Here is an 18,248-nt window from a genome sequence, read left to right as displayed (position 1 = left end):
GTCTAAGTAGTAAAGATATTCTGAACAACTTCAGCTAAATATTTCAGTGTAACATTTACAATGCTGTCTGCTAAGTCAGAGCTCCTGCACAGAGTACTCTGCTCTTTAATGTGTATTTCCAGATTAACTTAATATTAATTTCCCATTGAGTTTTCAGTCAAACTGTGGGACTCCACTTCTTTCCCATTAGTATTTTGGTGAAGTATTTTGAACCCCCTACTGTGTTACCTGGTTCCATCTGTTGATGTTTCTTTCCTGACCACCTCATCCCTCCAAGCTTGCCAGTATTCCTCCCTTGTCATCCCATGTTAATCGGTCCCTTATCCTCACTGCCACCCCATGTCTGTCTACGCTGAAGAAAGGAAGAAATGGAGGAAGGGGCTTATTGAGGCAGCAGGGAGACATGGAAAGAGCCTGCAGATACTGAGAAGGTTGTGACAGAGAGTGAAAACCCTCCCCCATGTTCATGGAACACAAAAAAAGTAGAAATACATATGAACTGTAGTAAGGGAGATTTAGATTAAGTAAAGGAAAAACCTAGTCTCAAATAGAAAGTATAATTAAGCACTGGAATACATTTCCATAAGGATATCAATTGTCTCTAGAGATGGAGGAACCTTCCATGGTCCTTTCCAGCCCTAAATCCAGTGATAAATCCTTGACATCCCTTTCCCTTACCTTTCAGACTGTTCTTCACTGTTACCTTGCAAGATAACCAAGTTTGATTTTTTCATTTAACAAATGGTGTAGGGTTACTAAATCTTTTGGTATAAGAAATTGCTTGTCTAAGGCACACTAGTGATCCATAAAGGCTGACAGCCTGTCTGCAAGGGCTGCCAGCAGCAGTGTGGAGAGAAGAAACTTTGCTGGAGAGACTTGCAGAATAATCGGTTTCCATGTGCCCTCCTGGTCTCCAGCCACTAGAGTCAGGAGGAATGGCAAACTTCACAAAACTGTTTCAAAGGAAATCATCAGAACTTAAGATTTTCTTGCTATAGCTCTGAATCTTACCATATTCTTCAGCTGCAAAAAATAATCCTAAAGGCTAATTTTAAATTAGGGGAGGAAAAGATTTCAGTTTATTAGTTTTGGTCTTGAGTTTTGAGTTGTATCAAGCGTTTTTCTACTTGTTGATGTAACAAATACTAAATAGAAGTCTCTTTCATATATTGTATTTTTGTGCACTGACAGTGCTTCAGGCAAGCTCCAGTTGTTTTGGCAGCTAACAGAATATTTATCTGCAAAGAGAATTCTCGCGTTCAATGGGACATAGAGAAGTTCTACTGCAAATTCTTTTAGAGGAATTGCAGGATAAGCAATGGAGATCAGCATCTGACCCAAGATTTCAGCACTGTGGTGGTTAAAACAGTGAGAGAAAAACAATGTTGTTTGGCACTTAGAAACCTGTTTCTAATCAGCTGAGCTACTCCTATGGGGTCAAATAAAAATGATTAGCTTATTAAAAGCATAGCTTTGCTATTTAATAAGCAAAAATGATTGAAAATTCTGTTCCAGATCCTGATAATTTTAGTGTTTCTAGTTAAGCCTACAAAATTGCATTCATTATTAGTGTCTAGATTCATTAACAATTCAATTTATAGATATTAATGCTTATAATGCATGCTTCACTTGCCAAAACTTGAAGAGAAATTGTTTCAATTAGCTTTCATGGATCATGGATCCTACCGGCTGGGTATTTTTAGACAAAAGATACAAACACATCCCCAAGCAATGCTAATGCACAGCTGGAATCCGTATGGAAGGTCAGCTAACGGTTTAAAAGGAAAACCAGTAAATGATTTTTACACAGAACAGTGAGACAGGAACAGAACCAATCAAAGATTTGCAGGTCACACCTCTCCCCTCAAAAACGCCCCAATTCTCTGGGCTTTGTGCAGGATTTTTAAAAATAAGTGAGCCCATGAAGATATAAGCTGGTGACCGGATTAAGGAATGCTTGCCAGGCTGTGACAAGGCGTGCCAGGTATGCACGGGCCCAAGGCAAACTGCTCCCTTCTCATTCAAACTACGTAATTAAAGTCAGCAATGAAGCACCGATGTAGCCAAGGACAGATCTGTGATCAACATTTTATCTTTTTCCTTTAGGTCTGTCAGACTCAGGGAGAACAACCCAAAATCTACACAAACAAATCTGTGCTACACCTGCAAACTACAACCCCACAAGAGGACAGAACAGAACACCTTGCTGAGCTGGCCAGGTGCCCAGGGCTATCCCTGTGAGAACAGGAGGCCTGGGAGTAAGCAAAGCTGTCCCCAGTGTCACACGGACACTGCAGCAGCAGGAGCTGAGCCCTGCTAGGCTCTGAGCCATGCATGACCCAGGGGAAGTACACAGCCTCGGGACCAGCGAGTTCAGCTGAGCACTGAGAGGACACATAGGATCGCTTGGGTCCACAGCCTGGACTCCATTAATATAAAAAAGTTACTAGAAGAAGTTGGCCTTTGATGTTGCCAGTAATCCATTCCCTTCTTTCTCCTCTGCTGAACATTCAAAACACCAGTTGGACAGTGGTGGGATTTTAATGCAGCTACTACATGGGCGGTATCCTGAGGTACATCAGGTGTCTCTAAAGGCACTGCAAGTCCCGCAGACCAAGAACTGACTGGTTGTTCCTGCTTCCTGAGCACAGGGTTACCTGGCACATCAGTGTCAGCCCAGCCGAAGCCCTCAGTCCATACCTGCTCACAGCACCACGGCTTCTCTCCCATCTGCACATCTGCCTCTGAGATTCAAAGAAAATTGGTGTTTCTGCAAACAAATAACTTCAGTTTGTGGCTCTCCTTGCTCAGAACAAGGTAAATTAAATTCCAGGAATATCAAAGATACTCAGTATTTATCCAAACAGTCTAACCAACCATTCCTTCATAAAGCTTGTCTTTGTTTCAGAAGTGTCTAGACTATACAGATCAATTAAGTTATTTCTTTTGAGCTGGCTTCTTTTCGGAGAGCACTCTGAAGAGTGCTGACCACAGAGGTGTCTCACAGGCATCTCGCTGCTGGGCTTGAGCACATCTCTCTCATGTTTATTTGTAGGGCAGAAGTCAGGCCCACACTAAATTCTTTGCCAGTGACGTGAGAGCATGTGCTCAGCTGGAATTTCTCTGCAGAGAAAAGCAATTAAGAAAAAGATTTAGAGAAGTACCATCAGCCCTGAAGTTGGCTGGAGCCTGCTCTGCGGAGCAGCAGTGTTAGCACAGACCCACTGCTGATCGAGGCGGCTTCGTGGCCAGTGAGCTCAGAGGTACATCTTGCTAAATAAACATTTCTGTGGAGTTCAGACTTAAGTCAGGATAACCTTGTTATAACTCAGTGAAGGCAAACCCAAATGATCCATCTTCCAGTTTGACTTTACTCTAAATTTGGTACCAGAGAACAGATTGGTGCTCCATTCAGGCTTATACTTTGGCAAAGCAGACAGGATGAAGAAGCCCCATGGCCACTTGTACTTACACCCAGGCTATTGCAGGCCTCAGAATTAAAATAGAAAAGTCATCTAAACAACTATTTTTAATGATGTGATGTGTCTTCACCCGCACAAAGCAATAAGGAACATAAACTCACAGACCTTAACCTGCACTACCCATGTTCCCAAATTCATTAATTCAAGATTACAGTTTGAACAGTATTTAAAAAGAATCAACTCATTAAATAAGAAAAATGCCTCACAAACCTATCAGCAATGCAGCGGCAATGGGAGCCTGACTGCCAGCAGCTGTGGTCAGCAATGAGGTCATTAGCAACACCGCAGTGCTGGTCAAGACCATCATTCATTTGGTTTTGAAAGCCCACAGAAGTCTGACTTGCTCTGCCATGGAAAAGAGAGAACAAACAGATTTCAGTTATGAAAAGATCCTGTTTATCACCTCTCCCACTTCCTGCAAACATGCTTCTAGACCTCTTCTACCAGCCTCTGAACGTCCTGGTTCTTCCTCTGACTGTGCAGAGTCACAGAACAGCCCAGGCTGGAAGGGACCTTGAAAGACCATTCATTCAATCTTCATGGGAAAAGGGGCCCAGATGAGATTCTAACATTCTGTTTGGAAGTATCTCCAGTGGTAGAGGCTCCACCACATCCCTGGGGATGTATTTCCTGTCCCTACTCCTAAAGACACCCACATCTGAACTCTAACAATGAGCAGATAAAGACTGAAACCTGGCACGTTATGATTAGCTCCCATATTTAGGGTTTTGAACATCTATGGCGCAACACTGAGCCCACCTGGAAATTGAGTAAATGCATAAATAGGCTCAGAAAGGAAAAGAACTCTCTACTTCTGGGTTCTGCTTAGGTTCAGCATTTTAACAGTTTTATCAGTTTTTCATCCATAGGGTGCTGATTTGTGTTCTTCAATCCTGCACTTGGAAATCAGTCTGGAATCTGATACTACCACAGCTCAATGTGAGACACTGTGCAAGCCTTAAGTCCCCTTAACGTCAGGATGCAAGTTTCTCCTTGGGGTGTCTACAGATTTATTTGTATTTATCATCTCCAAAGAGATAGTGAGAGATAACCTCGGGACACTTGTATCTGTACCCATCTCTGACACAAGACAGGTAAATGGTTAAAAATATAATAGATTTAAACAGTCAGAAAGGTCAGATTTCCAATTACAGAGGTAGAAACAAGATTAAAAATAATTAAAAATTGCATATATTATGTTTGAAAAAAAGATTTTCTCTTCAGTGTATCTTGGAGAATGCCTCTGTTTTACGGGCTACAGGACTGAGCCCAGATTAACCCCCATTTTCCATGTGGCCATTTCAGACCCTAAGTGTTTTAGCACTATCTGGGAGGAGGGACGTGAATTTCTCTCGGTTCTTATTTTTCTGACTATTTTTTTTTCCTCCAAACACTTGAATGATTCATTAAAGCAAAGTTATTTTTGGCAAAGAGCACTTTTCACCAAGAATTGTTTAAATGTTTTTCTTGAACAATTTCCTTTTGTCCTTTTTTAATTCAGTGATTGGTTTTACAACCATAAAAACTTCTGCAGGTCTAAATCCAGGGTGACATATTCCTCCCTCCTTTAACAAATTCCACCCATTTAACAATAACTAAGCTAATTTTTGCATTTTATATTTTGCAGGAAGAAACAGGGCAGTGGTTAGAGGCAGAAGGTTGACATGGTGAGAGGATGATGGAAAAGGAACAGCAGAGATGGATTAGGCACAGAGGGAACCCAGGTGGGACACAGGTGAGACCAACAGAAGGAAATGTTAATGGACACAAGCAAACAAACACCCCCTTTAATTTTCTCTACCATCAAACAAGTTTGCTCATTTCTTCCTGGAAGCTTTCAGCTTTCCATTGTTGTGCCAACCTTTCCTCAAACTGATCTTTGGGTCACTGTCCTTTCTCAGGGGTCTGCAGCACTCGTGGCTCCCATGACGATGACAGGGATCAGCCAAAGGAGGAATTGCAGCTGGGTGTGTTGTCACCACGTGAGAGCAGCAGTGCACACATGAGTTGCAAATATGTTGACTTGAGATGTTGGGTATTTGGCAAAACACTCAGAAACTGCTCCCAGCAGCTGTGAGAGCCCTCTCTGCAGAAAGCAAGTCCATCTCTCCTTGGACTGATGGACAACGAGGCTCCAGAACATGAGACAAAATAGGTGATGAAAATGAATGGGAAAAGGAGGAGATGGTTCTGGAAAAGGTCCCAAGAGTGTCAGATAAGCTGTTATGAGACAGGAGAGTTATTGTGGTTGGGAGTTACTCATAACTTCATATCTGAGCCTCAGGTTCTTTCATCCCTTAAGAGAATTCCTGTGGTGAGCTTGGCAGGTCCCATACCCATATTTTGTGCATTTTGGAAAACAGAGTGGGATGCTCCAGATACCCTCAGGGGAAAAAAAACAGAGTGGGGTGCTCCAAATATCACCACAGGAAAGATTGATTTTGGTTTAAAAAAAAAAAAAAATTGGTTTGCAAGATTTCCATCTTAGCAAAGCTTTGATTCTGACACAATCAGAAATCCCAAGTTTTACCTTGTCGAAAAGACTGGAAATTTACAGCTTGCAGGGAACAAAAAAAAAAAAAAAAAAAAAGACAGCTATTTGTGGCAGGAATGCCTGCTTGGTTTAACCCCCCTCTGCCCTCCTCTCACCCGCCCAGCCCCGCACTTGGGGCAGACTCCATGCTGGTATTTGAACTCAGCCAAAGGAAGCCACTTCCTCATTAAGACATACCCAAGTATGGCAATAACGTGGAGAGCCAAAAGTAGTAACAGATTTATTATTACCACTGTGTGGAAATAAAATGGGTTTTTTTCCCTGTTACTCAATCCAGTTAATTATCCATGCAAAGCAAAGTTATTCCTGGCAGCCACAGAGGCAGAGCTGACTTGGTAATGCTGGGGGTGGAATGGTTGTTATGCAGGAGGAGAAACTAAATAGTTCAGTAAATTAGCCCAAATAGATCCACACTGGTATTGGCCTCTAGAGATTCAAAATACCAAATTCAATGCTTTTAGGCTTATCAGACTTTTTATTTAATAGAAAAATGTCTGATCTGGGACTGCATCATATCCCAAAGACTCTACAAAGAGGTAATTTTTCAGTGTGCCCTGAGGGTAACAGGAAGAATTACAGAAAGCTTCAAACCATCCAGCTCCCACAAGCATCCTGCATCCTGGACTTTCACTAGACCAACAAAGCACAGCCAGCAAGGAATGCTGGTCGTTCCTGAATCCTTGGATGGGTGTTACAAAGCACAGCACTAAGTGCTTCAAGGGCCCAAGTTCTCCTGGAAAAGCACACTCTGATTTCACTGTGGGGAGCCCCAGGCTGAGACTGCAGCACCGTATGTGTGTCACCGGCCCCAGCACAGCTTAGCCTGAAGCACCCTGTACCCTGGCTCCTGGAGCATTCTGGAGGCACTCTGCTTACTCTTGAAGCTTATTTGCCCTAAGTGTCCCCACAGTCACCCCCAGTCAGGTCTTTCCTTGTGAGAAAAAACAAACAGCAAAAAAACAAACACCAAACACACAATGCCACATTCCCTTTGACAGTTGGAGGGAAGCCATCGAAATGAAACCATAGAGTGGAAAAAACCCCAAACCTCCAGAAAGCAAGAGCTGAAAGTGAAGAAAACCACAAAATTTATTCAAAGTATTTATTTGAACTGTCCACAGGCACAGTGATTGTACAAACATGGAACAACGGGAACACAAATGAACACTATGGGAAAAGAAACCCCTGACATTTTTACTGCAGTAAGGACAGACCACCAAGAACAGCCTGACTCAAACACAAAGCATCAGTTCCCACACCAGAGCTGTTTGTGTTGGCTCCAGCAGCCAGGTCCAACCAGAACAGTAAGAACATGCATTCTGCTGATGTTTGAATAACCCCTGCCAACAAATTGATCCCTCAGCAGCCAGGCAGTAGGATATGGGTTCAAATAAATAAATAAGTGTGAGAGAGTAAGAAAGTAGTGGGAAAAGACGCCCAGTGCCACTTTTCTAGCATCAGTGTTCAGTAGGAGCTGAATAACCTGAGTTCAGTAGAATGAATAAAAACATGATAAATTTGTAATTGTTTATAATTGCTTTAAACTGCCATGCCCCAATATAGCCTATTTCCTGAAGAGATTTCATCCTTTCACTCTTTTCAGCCCTTTACAGACTCTTAATACTAAATGGGACTCTGTACCTTTAATTGTCATTTTCCATCTTGCACAAGAAACCTTTTCCACAGCACAGTCTATTTTTAAGTTATAAAACACCCAACTATTTTCTTTTTCCCACAGATGAGAACATTAAAACATTGACATTTTAATCTGTTCTATACAAGAGTGAGTTGTGTCAGCACAGTGCTTCCAGCTACAACAACAGAAAACCCAAGTTTAATTAAAGACAGAGTGGAGAAGCTGCTTGGTGGTGTCTGAACCAGGGATGCAAGGCAGACCCTCACTTGCTCACCATTTTGGGCTCAGGTTCCTCTTTGGGCAACTACTGAGCAGGCAAAAGATGATAGAAAAGGAAGGGGAGGGAGGAGAAGAAACAAATCTATTTTCTCAGTTAGGAGATGTGAAAGGCAAGACCACATACCTGAGAATTACATACATTACAAATTTTACCCAGAAAACAGTAACAGCATGGCACAAACAGTCCTAACACAAATGTGCAGCAGAGGCCACTCACAGCCACATGGGCTGGGGCTGAAAAACATGCACCTGTAAGACTCACACCCACGCAAGCTTAGCCTGCACCTGCTAATAAACGGTTCCCAAATAAACTGTTACGGCAGCAGTCCTTGCACACTTTTGTTCCCCAGTCAGGAACCTAACTTTTCTGTTTCAGTCTTAGAAGTGGTATAAAAATGACTGCAGACTTGTTATGCACCTGGCACCTTCCAGGAGCCCTCAGCTGGGTGAGAATTCTCCTTCCAAACTGCAAACGTGGTGACCCCGCAGGTTTTCTTCTCACTAGTAAAGTCCCAAACCCTGAGCCAGTCCCTAGGGTTTCATTACATCACCCAAACAGAGGGGCTGTGTCATATTATTTGTTTAATAATGAACATGTCAAAACCACTACAAACAGGAAGATCAAGAGAGTAAGAAAAAGCATTTTCTGCAGTAGAAGTGAGACATATTTCTAATGAGTTCACTTTATTAGCATTTCACACCCAAAGTTTCTCTCCAAGTACCTAGAAGTCTTAGTAATGTGCCTCTTGATTTTCTTTAAATATGTCAGTCCATAACCTTATCACTCACTGGCTGGAGAGGAATATTGCTTTGTTTGATCCTGCTCTCTCACAGCTTCAGTTCCAATGTAAAAGGCTAGTTCAGGCTAGCTGATATCCCTAAGGCAGGGGACAAGGCAAAGGGAATAAAGAGTGTTGTGTAAATAAGAATGAAATGGAAACTGGAGATGGAAAAAAGAGAGTAAAAAATATAAGAAAAACACAGTAACACAGTTACCAATTGCAGATCCCAAGCTTTGGAAGATGCAGCTGCAAGTGCTGCATTCCCATCAGACAGCACCACCTCTCCTGTTTATATGAGTACCAACCACCAGCACAGGCACCTGTAGTACCTGATGAACAGGAAGCATTAAATACCTGTTCATGGGGGACCTTTGTTGACAGCCTGGAGGTGATTGATACTCCTGCCTTTCTCAGCGGGTGGGCATGTGCCACTGTTTCCATTTCCAGGCATGCCTGTATATGTGTCAGCTTCACAGCTTTTCCTGTGCCATATTCTAAACTCAACACTTGTGAGTGTGAATTATGAAGAAGTTTCCAAGAGTGCTTTCTCCATCCACTTCCAAAAGACAAAAAAAATAAATAAAATCTGTGAATCCAAGCAGAGCCTTTGGGAGCCCTTCAGTGGATCAGAAGCAGGATTTCACCAGGCAGCTGTAGCTCATTAGATCTGCCACAGAGCGTGAAAGCCACTTGCCAATAGTGTCGGAGACTATTCCTCATGTCAGTCTCCAAGAGGACAGCCCTGACAAAGCCCGAGGGAAGCACACTGGGCTGGGCTCGGAGGGAACAGCCGGGCACAGAGCCGGACGCTCCGCACGGAAGATGAGGTTGAGCTGTGGGGGCAGAGCGATGGCCCGGCTTTCACCCCTGGGCATTGGGGCTTCCTCTACACCACAGATGGAGAAGCTGTCTTGGAAATAAAACCAAGCTGGCCGTGGGCTTGATAACCATGCACCTGGCACAAGCTATTTTCCAATAGCAAGTTTGTGCACCCCTTTGAGGCTTGTTAATCTGCAGTTAACAGCAAAATAAAATAATTCTGGGACCAGTCAAATCAAAAGGATCTCTCACAGTCCAGCATTCAGGTTAATTAGGACTACTAAGGTGCTGCTCCAAAATAAATATAAGATTAAAGCAAACAAAGAGGGAGTCTAGAAAATACTATTTTTGTTCCTGTCATTTAATGTCTGCATAAATAGTAACAAAAATAAGCAGTTTTAACTACAGTACATAACTGGATGGGATTAGCCCCTCTAAATACTGGGCTGGTAGATGTTGCAGCTCTGGGCACAGCATCAGGGTTCAAACACAACGCTGTCCCCTTTGGCTGGTTGCAATAATCTAACGCACTCTAATAACTGTTCTCTTCTGCCTTCACTTCCCTCTTCCCTTTTGATGCCTGCAGCAGCAGCGTGGACAGTTTAGCATCAGCCCCAGTCCCAGGCAGGCTGGTCACACAACATGGCACAGCATCATCGCTCACAGAACACAAATGTGCCGAGGCCTTCACCACCACATACCATAACCTCTAAGTATCCAGTTCCACCCCAAGTACCCCAGCTCTGACATCCTGTCTGCAACAGTGGCTGGGAAGAGTTGTCAGAAATCCAGGAGATGAATGAGCAATGATTTATCCATTAGTGTCTGTTATTTAAGCAAACATCACCCCACCCAAGCCTCCTGACGTTGGTGCAGACTCTGAAGCAATGAAGGGACTTCACAGAAAGCATTCTCTCCACATCCCCGAGAATCAATAATCCACTTGTGCAGTTCACTTGGATTCTATTTTTAAAACTGTTTTTACATCTTACCAGACACAACAGTTTTCCTTCCTAACATACACCTTACTTAGAGAAGTGCTTGCAGAAAGTTGGAAAAAAGCATTATGAATATAGAGCAAATAGCACCAACTAATCTAATTATATACTTAATAACTCCTTAGCATTCCAGAGAAGCAGTGGATTATATTTGACAGTGGAGATGTACTGCAAGAAGAGCAATCTTGTGCTCGGAGCAGAGCTGGCCTTTCTGCAGTGCTTTGCTGTCACTGAGATATGCTCTATGCCAATGGCAGCACAGCCACGGACCTGGTTGTCACAGCTGAGAAGCATTAGTGTCCTCCTGGCACAGGAAAGTATTTTAGGAAAACCTTCAAGAGTCTGATGTCATGTAAGGTACCCTAAATGACCCTATAGACACTTCATTAAAAAGCCAAACTCTACAGCACAGAAACAAGTAGGATTGATGCTCTTGTACTACTGCATATCAAAGAGAATCCTCTCCAAGCAGGTACCAGAAAAAAGACATTCAATAGCAAATTTTATGAGAGAAGGATAAAAACCAGGTAGTTCAACAGTTCCTGAAATCCCAGTGGTGGTCAATAAATCGACTTGTGCTTCACATTATATGAAGAGGCTGTACTTAGCAAATCACTGTGTAAGCTGCCTCAATAACAGCACTCCTGCTATCAAGTTTACTTGCAATGAGTCCAACAAAGAAATTAATTTCTTAGATGACAAGAAAAGGTTATCTAGAACGGGGAAAACACAGGAGACAAAGATTTCCACTAATAAAACAAATATCAGACTCTGAGTTGAATTTGAAGCTATCTTTTTTTCCTCTGAAAGGTTTTAAATCCCTGTAGCCCAAACACTAGAGCTACAAAGAAAACATCCTACAACCTGCCCTGCAAAAAACACAAGAAGAGCTCTTTTCAGCACGTGAGTTACTCCCTCAGCCACATGCACGCTGCTCCTCGGGCAAGGCCCAGAATGAGGAAATGTACTGCAACCCAAGTTCCAGACTTAAAAGCAAACCTCACTTTGAGCTACTAGTTGATTTACTGTCCAAAAACTTCAGTACAATCTAATTTCAGAATTCAGGACATGCCCTTTTCACAAGTACAAAGGTGTTTCTCATGACTCCAAAAAGTAACAAAACACACACCTTCCTAGTCTGATTTTACTGATTTTATTGATCTGTTTATTCCCAAGAGAGAATCCCATCTTATTTTCCAATTATCAATTTTTTCATAAATATTTCCACAAACAGGCACCACTTTCCTCTATGCCCCCCTTTTTTCCTCTCACTATAATACACAGCCTTCAGTTATTGCTCTCATTTCATTCTCTTCACACTTTTCTATGCACATCAAGTGAGCAAACTGACCTGGTTTATCCACATGCCCACAGGAAGTCAGCCACAAACATGAGACACAGAGGTTTGATTTCGAAAAAGTCATTATAAAAAAAAAAAAAAAGCAGATTCCCTGTTTCTGCTGCCCAAAGATATGCTCCCACCAGTTCTTATAGCAATTCAATCCATCTGACATCCAAGAACTCTATGATCACATCACACAACTGGCCTCTATGCTGAATGGCTTGGCAGCAATACTGCACCCACAGGACCAATTTCTATAGATTTGGGGTTAGTTGTAAAAGTTTGTTGAATTTCCATTTCATGGCTGCAAAGATTAACATCGAATTTTAATCAATTATAAGCCAAAGCCATGTAGTTCACCTGAAATAATAACCCAAAGAGATTTAGACCCTCAGCTTCTGTCCCACCTTGATCTAATCCTGGCTGCCCAAACCAGTGACAAAGGCCTTCAAGTTCACAATCACCCGTTTAGTGCCACTGCTAGTTAAGCAGGGGACCTCTAGGAACCACCATCCTGAGAGGGGATTCCTGCAAGCTGAAGTCCCACGGGAAACCAGGACTCTGCTAGGACATTTATAACTTGAGTGAGTGGCTTGAAGTAGGTCAGATGGGAAAGGGTTAAGATCTAGGTTTCGATTTCCATGGTGATTAGAAGAAAGAGCTTGTCTGAGGAGCTGTTTGGACCATTAATGCTCCTTTTTAGTATCCTTTGGAAAACACAGGCTATTTGAAAGGGCAGAGAGAAACAATATGAGGCTGTTTTTTTTTTAAATCTGGTGACTTGAGTAGCTATAATCTTGTCTGTGTGACACTGATCTCAAAGCAACAGAATAGCCAATACAAGACCCTGGCTAGAACAAAATGGAGAGGATAATATAACATTAACGACATAAGTTTACAGAAAATATATTCTTGCACTAGCATGATTTTTAATTAAAAGTTTATTGCTAATTAATAGCACAGATATAGCAGGTTTTTGTAAGGCAGTTGACTTGATGCAAAATGACATTTGATTAAGAAACTCAAAATCAACATGACAGATCAAGTGGGCTAGAGACTGATAGGCCCCAGAATGTAATTGCAGATGAGGCAAAACACTAAATAAATGTTTCCAGCTTATATCAATTAAATATCAACACAAAAGAGAACGGTTTCTTTTATCCCACCCTCAAGAGATGACCTTATGTTATGCAGCAGTTTTGTCTGTACTCTGGAAAAAAGCACAAGATGATTACTGAACAAATTTACAGATTAGAGTCATGAAAACAAGGATCAGTGGTAGAAAGCCATTTAGTTTGCCAGGTAAAGAAGAGTGGAGAAAAGATCACTGTTTTTAATATAGCTAAATGTAAGAAAACATGCCTAAGCCCCACTTCCAGGCTGGCAGCCTCTCTTGAAAGCAGGTAATCTAAAAGGTCACTGTAAAAAAACATTTGTAGGGAGCTTCAGGGAGATACTGTGGGTAAATAGGACCATGGAGATAATTTTGCTTTCAAATTTCCTCCAAAGCTAAAACTACACAAGTGAGGCTTTGGAAAACAGTCGACAGCAGCTGGTGACAGAAACTCACACATTAGAAAAGCAAAACCAACACCTCCCCTCGGAAGCTGCCAAAAGTTTGATTGAAACGGAGGTAAGAAAGCATTTGGGCATCTCATGCGTTCCTTGAAGGTCAAATTGGACAAAACTCAGGTATATGAGAGACAATTAGGAAGGAAATATGATGGATGGCAAGTCTACTGACAGGTCTCTGAGGAACATCCTCATGTGCCAATAACAAACATTCAAGCTCTCCTGCTTCTTCCTTTCATACCTTGTCTTTGCAGATCATGCAGAGCATTAATATTTCTTTTTCCTGAAGGAACTCTCATATCTTGAAAAGCTAAACTTAAAGGGAGCTACTCACACCTGGTGCAACTAAACATTTTGCTTTCTTCAGCAATGAAATCCCACTACATGTCACAGCTTTTTTCTGAGGTGTAGAAATGCCAGGTAATGCTGTGATCTCACTCACCTGTTACAAAACCTCTTAGCAAGTGCTCTGAGATCCCCCCAGCCACTGAGAGTCCCACAACAGGACTTGACACATACCAAATGCGCCCAGAACATCTGCTCCTTTGTTCTGACCATAAATATATAGAAAGGAGAGGAAGAAAAAGCCTGCAGAACAATTTATTCCGGATCTCTTTACATCAAAACTCACACATCACGCTCCTTCAGGTAATCCCTCCCCCTTTATATAAAGTTGTATTTAGATCATCACACGCAGCTGAACGACTCAAAGCCTGAAACATGAAAGCTCAAGGAACATAAGAAGTGCATGAGGACACGTAAGGAGCACGACAGAGCTGAGGAATTACAGCCCTACCTCCTGATTCCCAGCCTGGGGTTCTTGGGTTCCCACCTGTCAGCCACAGCCGTGTGGAACAGCCCAGCTGTGATTCTGGCCTCGACCAAGCCAGGTACAACACCTCTTCAGCAGCTGTGATTAATGAAGAGCTCTAACACAAAGTCTTTTAACCACACATAGGGGAAATTTCTGCCACAAGAAGTATTACACTACAGAACCAGCTTAGACAGCTCCAAGCCAAGTTTCTCCCAGCAGAGCCCACCTGTCCACAAGCCAGGACCCAGCTGCAGTGGAGACATTTGTGGTTTCCCTACCTGCCACCTGCCTGCCTCCACCATCAATGTATAGCTTCAAAGGGACACTCAAAAGAAAGCTGGAGGGACAGAGAGGAATCAATGGCAAAACAAAACCAAAAAGCTTTCAAGTGTTTTGGGACTCTAGAAATGAGGGGGTTGTATTTTTAGCCTGCATACAGGCAGCTCAAGGTGCTTTTCTTTGTCCCCATGACAGTAGGTAAGTGAATACACCTGCCTTGCCTCACTCCCTCCTGATGGTAAACACGAGGTCTTGCATTCAGGTTACAACATGGAGTTACTTCAGAGCAGCCCTGTGCCAAAATAGCACATTTCTGAGGGATGCAAAGGTATTCAATAAAAAGCTTTTAAAGGCATATTTTTAAACTTGCAGCAGGAAAGCTTTTCTGTGTCAAGACAGTAATTCTTTTAGCAGCATTGATCAAAATGTCATTCTTTTATGAGTGTACAATACCTTTTAATGGCATACAACAAGCCATTAGGGTTCTACACCTCCGTGCAGCACACAGCTTACTGGAAAATCAGGAACACTGGCCAAGAGACAGCCACTGGGTTTTATGCCTGTAGAAAGGCAGAGTTTCTTCCATTCTCCCCAGCTCTGCTACAATCAAATACATACAAGTGAAGTGACCCAAAAATTAAGCCAAACTTCTCATCACTTCTACAAGAGCTATTTTCCCACACATTTCCCCCAAGAAATACCTCTCATAAACACAACAAATATTCTGGCTTTCCAAAGTGGGATTCTATCACCAGGATCTGATCTGGCTCTTTGTTTTCCACACCAATGATCACACTTACCCCAAATCAGCACTGACTGAGGAATGAGAGGGGGATGAATTGCACAAAATGGGTTTGATTTTCAGAAATGGGAAGAAGTGCCACCTGCCCTTTGCTAACACTGAGGCCTGGTCAGAATCCATCTACAAATCATCCAATTCTTTTCAAGTGCTCCAACCCTTCAAAGGGTGACAGCACTGGTGATTGCATTTGCTCTGCTTGAATGGAAGACCAGCATGGGCTTTCTAGATGCATTCAGCACTTTACAGCCTGATTTTAGTTACAAATATCAACAGGAAAGGGAATGCTCTCTGTCAACCTACCTTCAAGGCTTTTCCCATCAAGGATAAGAGAATATTTATGGGATTTAATCATTACTGTTAACTGAGCAGTGGCAGCAGCAAAAGAGCTTTATTTCACTATCTGAAATTCTAAGGCATAATAGCAAAGTCTTCTCAGCTACTTCTGAAAGTGTAAAGCCATCAGTATAAACAGATAAAACAACAATTCCAATAAAACATAAGGTAAAATTGTAAATCAAAGACAGGAAAACTGACTAGAAAGAGGAGACAGAAAAAAATTGAGGTTCTAAAATCAAAAGCTGGAGCAAAATTAATTACAGTTAAGAAAAGTTTAAGGGCCTGCTTGTCTCTTACCTGTTCAGAAGCACCCTTGTCCCTCCGACTTCCAGTTATGAGATACTGCAGTGAGTCTCCTCAGTCACATCTAGAATTTCAAATCAAAGAGAATTTTTTAATTTTACATAATTTTCATAAGCATACATAAATTCAACTCAAACAATACAATTTATGCTCCAGAAGATGCCATTGTCTCAGTCAGAACATCAAAAAGTCAACGGTGCTCACATTTCCCCTGCACTCGTTATTAAACATAGTCAGACACAGAGAGGTCACGCCCCGAGACCAGAGCTGTGCCACATGGTCCAACTGATAACCCAGACCAAAACTGGTCAGAATCAGAATTTCATAGTTATCAGGGAATGGTTTCTCACTATATCACCTACCAGAGAGTGCAGAGTTGCTTCTTTGTTGTTGCAGTCAAAAGAGTAAATACATATTCAAGCACACGTTTGGGGATTTTTAAACAAACAGATGATTTCTAGGTTACCTGAAGTATGACAACTAAGAAAACCTGGATTTTGTGGTAGCAACTAATTTCTCGTTGACCTACACTAAATTCTGTGCAATAAATGCTCTGGCACCATAGGAGAGCTGTTCCTGTCTTTTCTCGCCTAGAACTTGATTCAGTAAAAGCAACTCCCTATTTCTCTCTCTCTCATCAGTGATGTAGAAATAAACTCAGGTTTTGAATTAAGGAGGCCAAACAGGACCAATGTAAACAGGAACTCAACACACTGAGCACTTCAGCTTCTATCAGCTCGATTTTCACTTTAAATCTCCATCCCTGAAGGCTTTTAATAACAGGTTTGGAATAGTTTGTCAGAAAATATATAGGTGCATTTCATCCCCCTTTTCAGTAAGGAATCAGACCGGATGATGTATCCCAAAGTTTTTGCAGAATAACCTGCCTAGAAGAAGTTTTGCACCCAGGTGTTAAACCCAATGACCACTGTGACGATTCCCACAGTGGCTTGCTGAGCTTTACCTCGCAGCCCACCACTCTTCCCTACAAAGACTTCAGGGAACTGCTTGGACATATGGGATCCTCCCGAGCACTAACCTGGTCCGCAGTTTGGCAAGTGCCCGTTTTTTTTCAGGACCCTGCAACGCCGAGCCTGTCCCATCACTTCTCCCGAAACGGCAACGGAGGAGCCGGCGGGAGCGCGGCCTGTCCTGGATTGGGAGCGGGCGGCACAGGAGAGGAGCTCTGCCTCCCCCCGCCCTCCCGGGACAGGAGGGATGTCGGGGGCAGCGGGAGACAGAGCGGGAGCCTGGGATGCACGAGGGGCACAGCGCGCCTGCCGCCAGCGCGGGGGGCTCCCTCGGGCCTCGCGGCGCCCGGAGCCGGAGCCCGCAGAAGTGGCGGGGACCGGAGAACCCGAGCCCCGAGCCCCTCCCGCCGTTCGAACGCGCCCGCCAGCCCGTCCTCCCGCCCCGCCCCGTATTGACCGTGCCCTCGCCCAATCCTGAGGCGGGAGAGACAAAGCCCCGCCCCCAAAAGGACCAATCAACACTCGCCAAGGGCGGGGGCGGGGCCGCCTGCGCACGCGGAAGGTCTCACGAGCCCCTTGGTCTCTGAAGACGTTGATGGACGTAAGAATGACCCAATAGAAGCTCAGCCTCCCGCCCATGCGTGGCGCCAATTGGCCATCCCGCCCAGAGAGAGGAGGCGCGTTGCCATGGGGACGTTCGGCATCTCCGGACCCCAGCAGCGGTGCTGCTCCCGGCCAACCCCGCAGAGAGCGAGGCTCCCGTCCTCTGTCACGCAGAGAAGCCACTCGGTGATTACACAATGGTTTGGGGGGCTCGGGTCGAATATCACTGTCCTGCGCTGTCCCTCAGCGCAGCCCCAGGCCCTGCTTCCATCGCCTGGCGTTCCAGTCACAGCTGTAACCCCGCCAAAGCCATCGAAGCTAGACCTTGATTTATGTGTGTTACATGCCGCTGAAGGAGTTCCTACTGCCTCTGAGGCACACACACAGACCTGATTTGACACAGAGGAAGCCTCCAAACCCAGGAGATGCTGGAGATGGTTTGCTCTCGATGTAAGTGAAGCAGCCAGTTTGAGAAATAGAAAGGTTGTTGAAAGAGGTGTCATTAGCACAGGGAAAGCATAAGCCAAGCTTTGGAGTTGGGAAACCTGCATGACTCATACATCTGTTCATGAGACAATTTAGAAACTAAATTGCTGTAGGCAAAAAAAGAAAAGAAAAAAATTACAAATGCACAGACAAATGGTAAATCATAGTAGCAAGGAACTGCCTGGCTGCC

At 43.5% G+C, this 18,248-nt stretch overlaps 1 long non-coding RNA gene across 8 annotated transcripts in view; it reads right to left on the bottom strand.

Annotated features, from left to right (window-relative positions):
* The window catches only part of LOC108497930, a 33,780-nt gene extending 16,411 nt beyond the window's left edge, over window positions 1–17,369 (bottom strand). For 4 of the 8 annotated variants that reach the window (XR_001875009.1, XR_001875016.1, XR_001875011.1 and 1 more), the window contains exons 1-5: window positions 17,038–17,369; window positions 15,993–16,062; window positions 15,011–15,157; window positions 3,693–3,827; window positions 2,701–2,770 (exon numbers count right to left, since the gene is read on the bottom strand). This is a non-coding gene — a long non-coding RNA (uncharacterized LOC108497930). The remainder of the gene's footprint in view (window positions 1–2,700; window positions 2,771–3,692; window positions 3,828–15,010; window positions 15,158–15,992; window positions 16,063–17,037) is intronic. The other 4 variants (XR_001875012.1, XR_001875014.1, XR_001875010.1 and 1 more) reach the window with 4 other exon arrangements.
* Between the last annotated feature and the right edge of the window lie 879 nt (window positions 17,370–18,248).

Source organism: Lepidothrix coronata, unplaced genomic scaffold, assembly GCF_001604755.1.
Source record: "Lepidothrix coronata isolate B3197 unplaced genomic scaffold, Lepidothrix_coronata-1.0 Scaffold54, whole genome shotgun sequence".
NCBI lineage: Eukaryota > Metazoa > Chordata > Aves > Passeriformes > Pipridae > Lepidothrix > Lepidothrix coronata.
The sequence above is the reverse complement of the archived record's forward strand: the minus strand, read 5'-3'. Positions and strand labels throughout refer to the sequence as shown.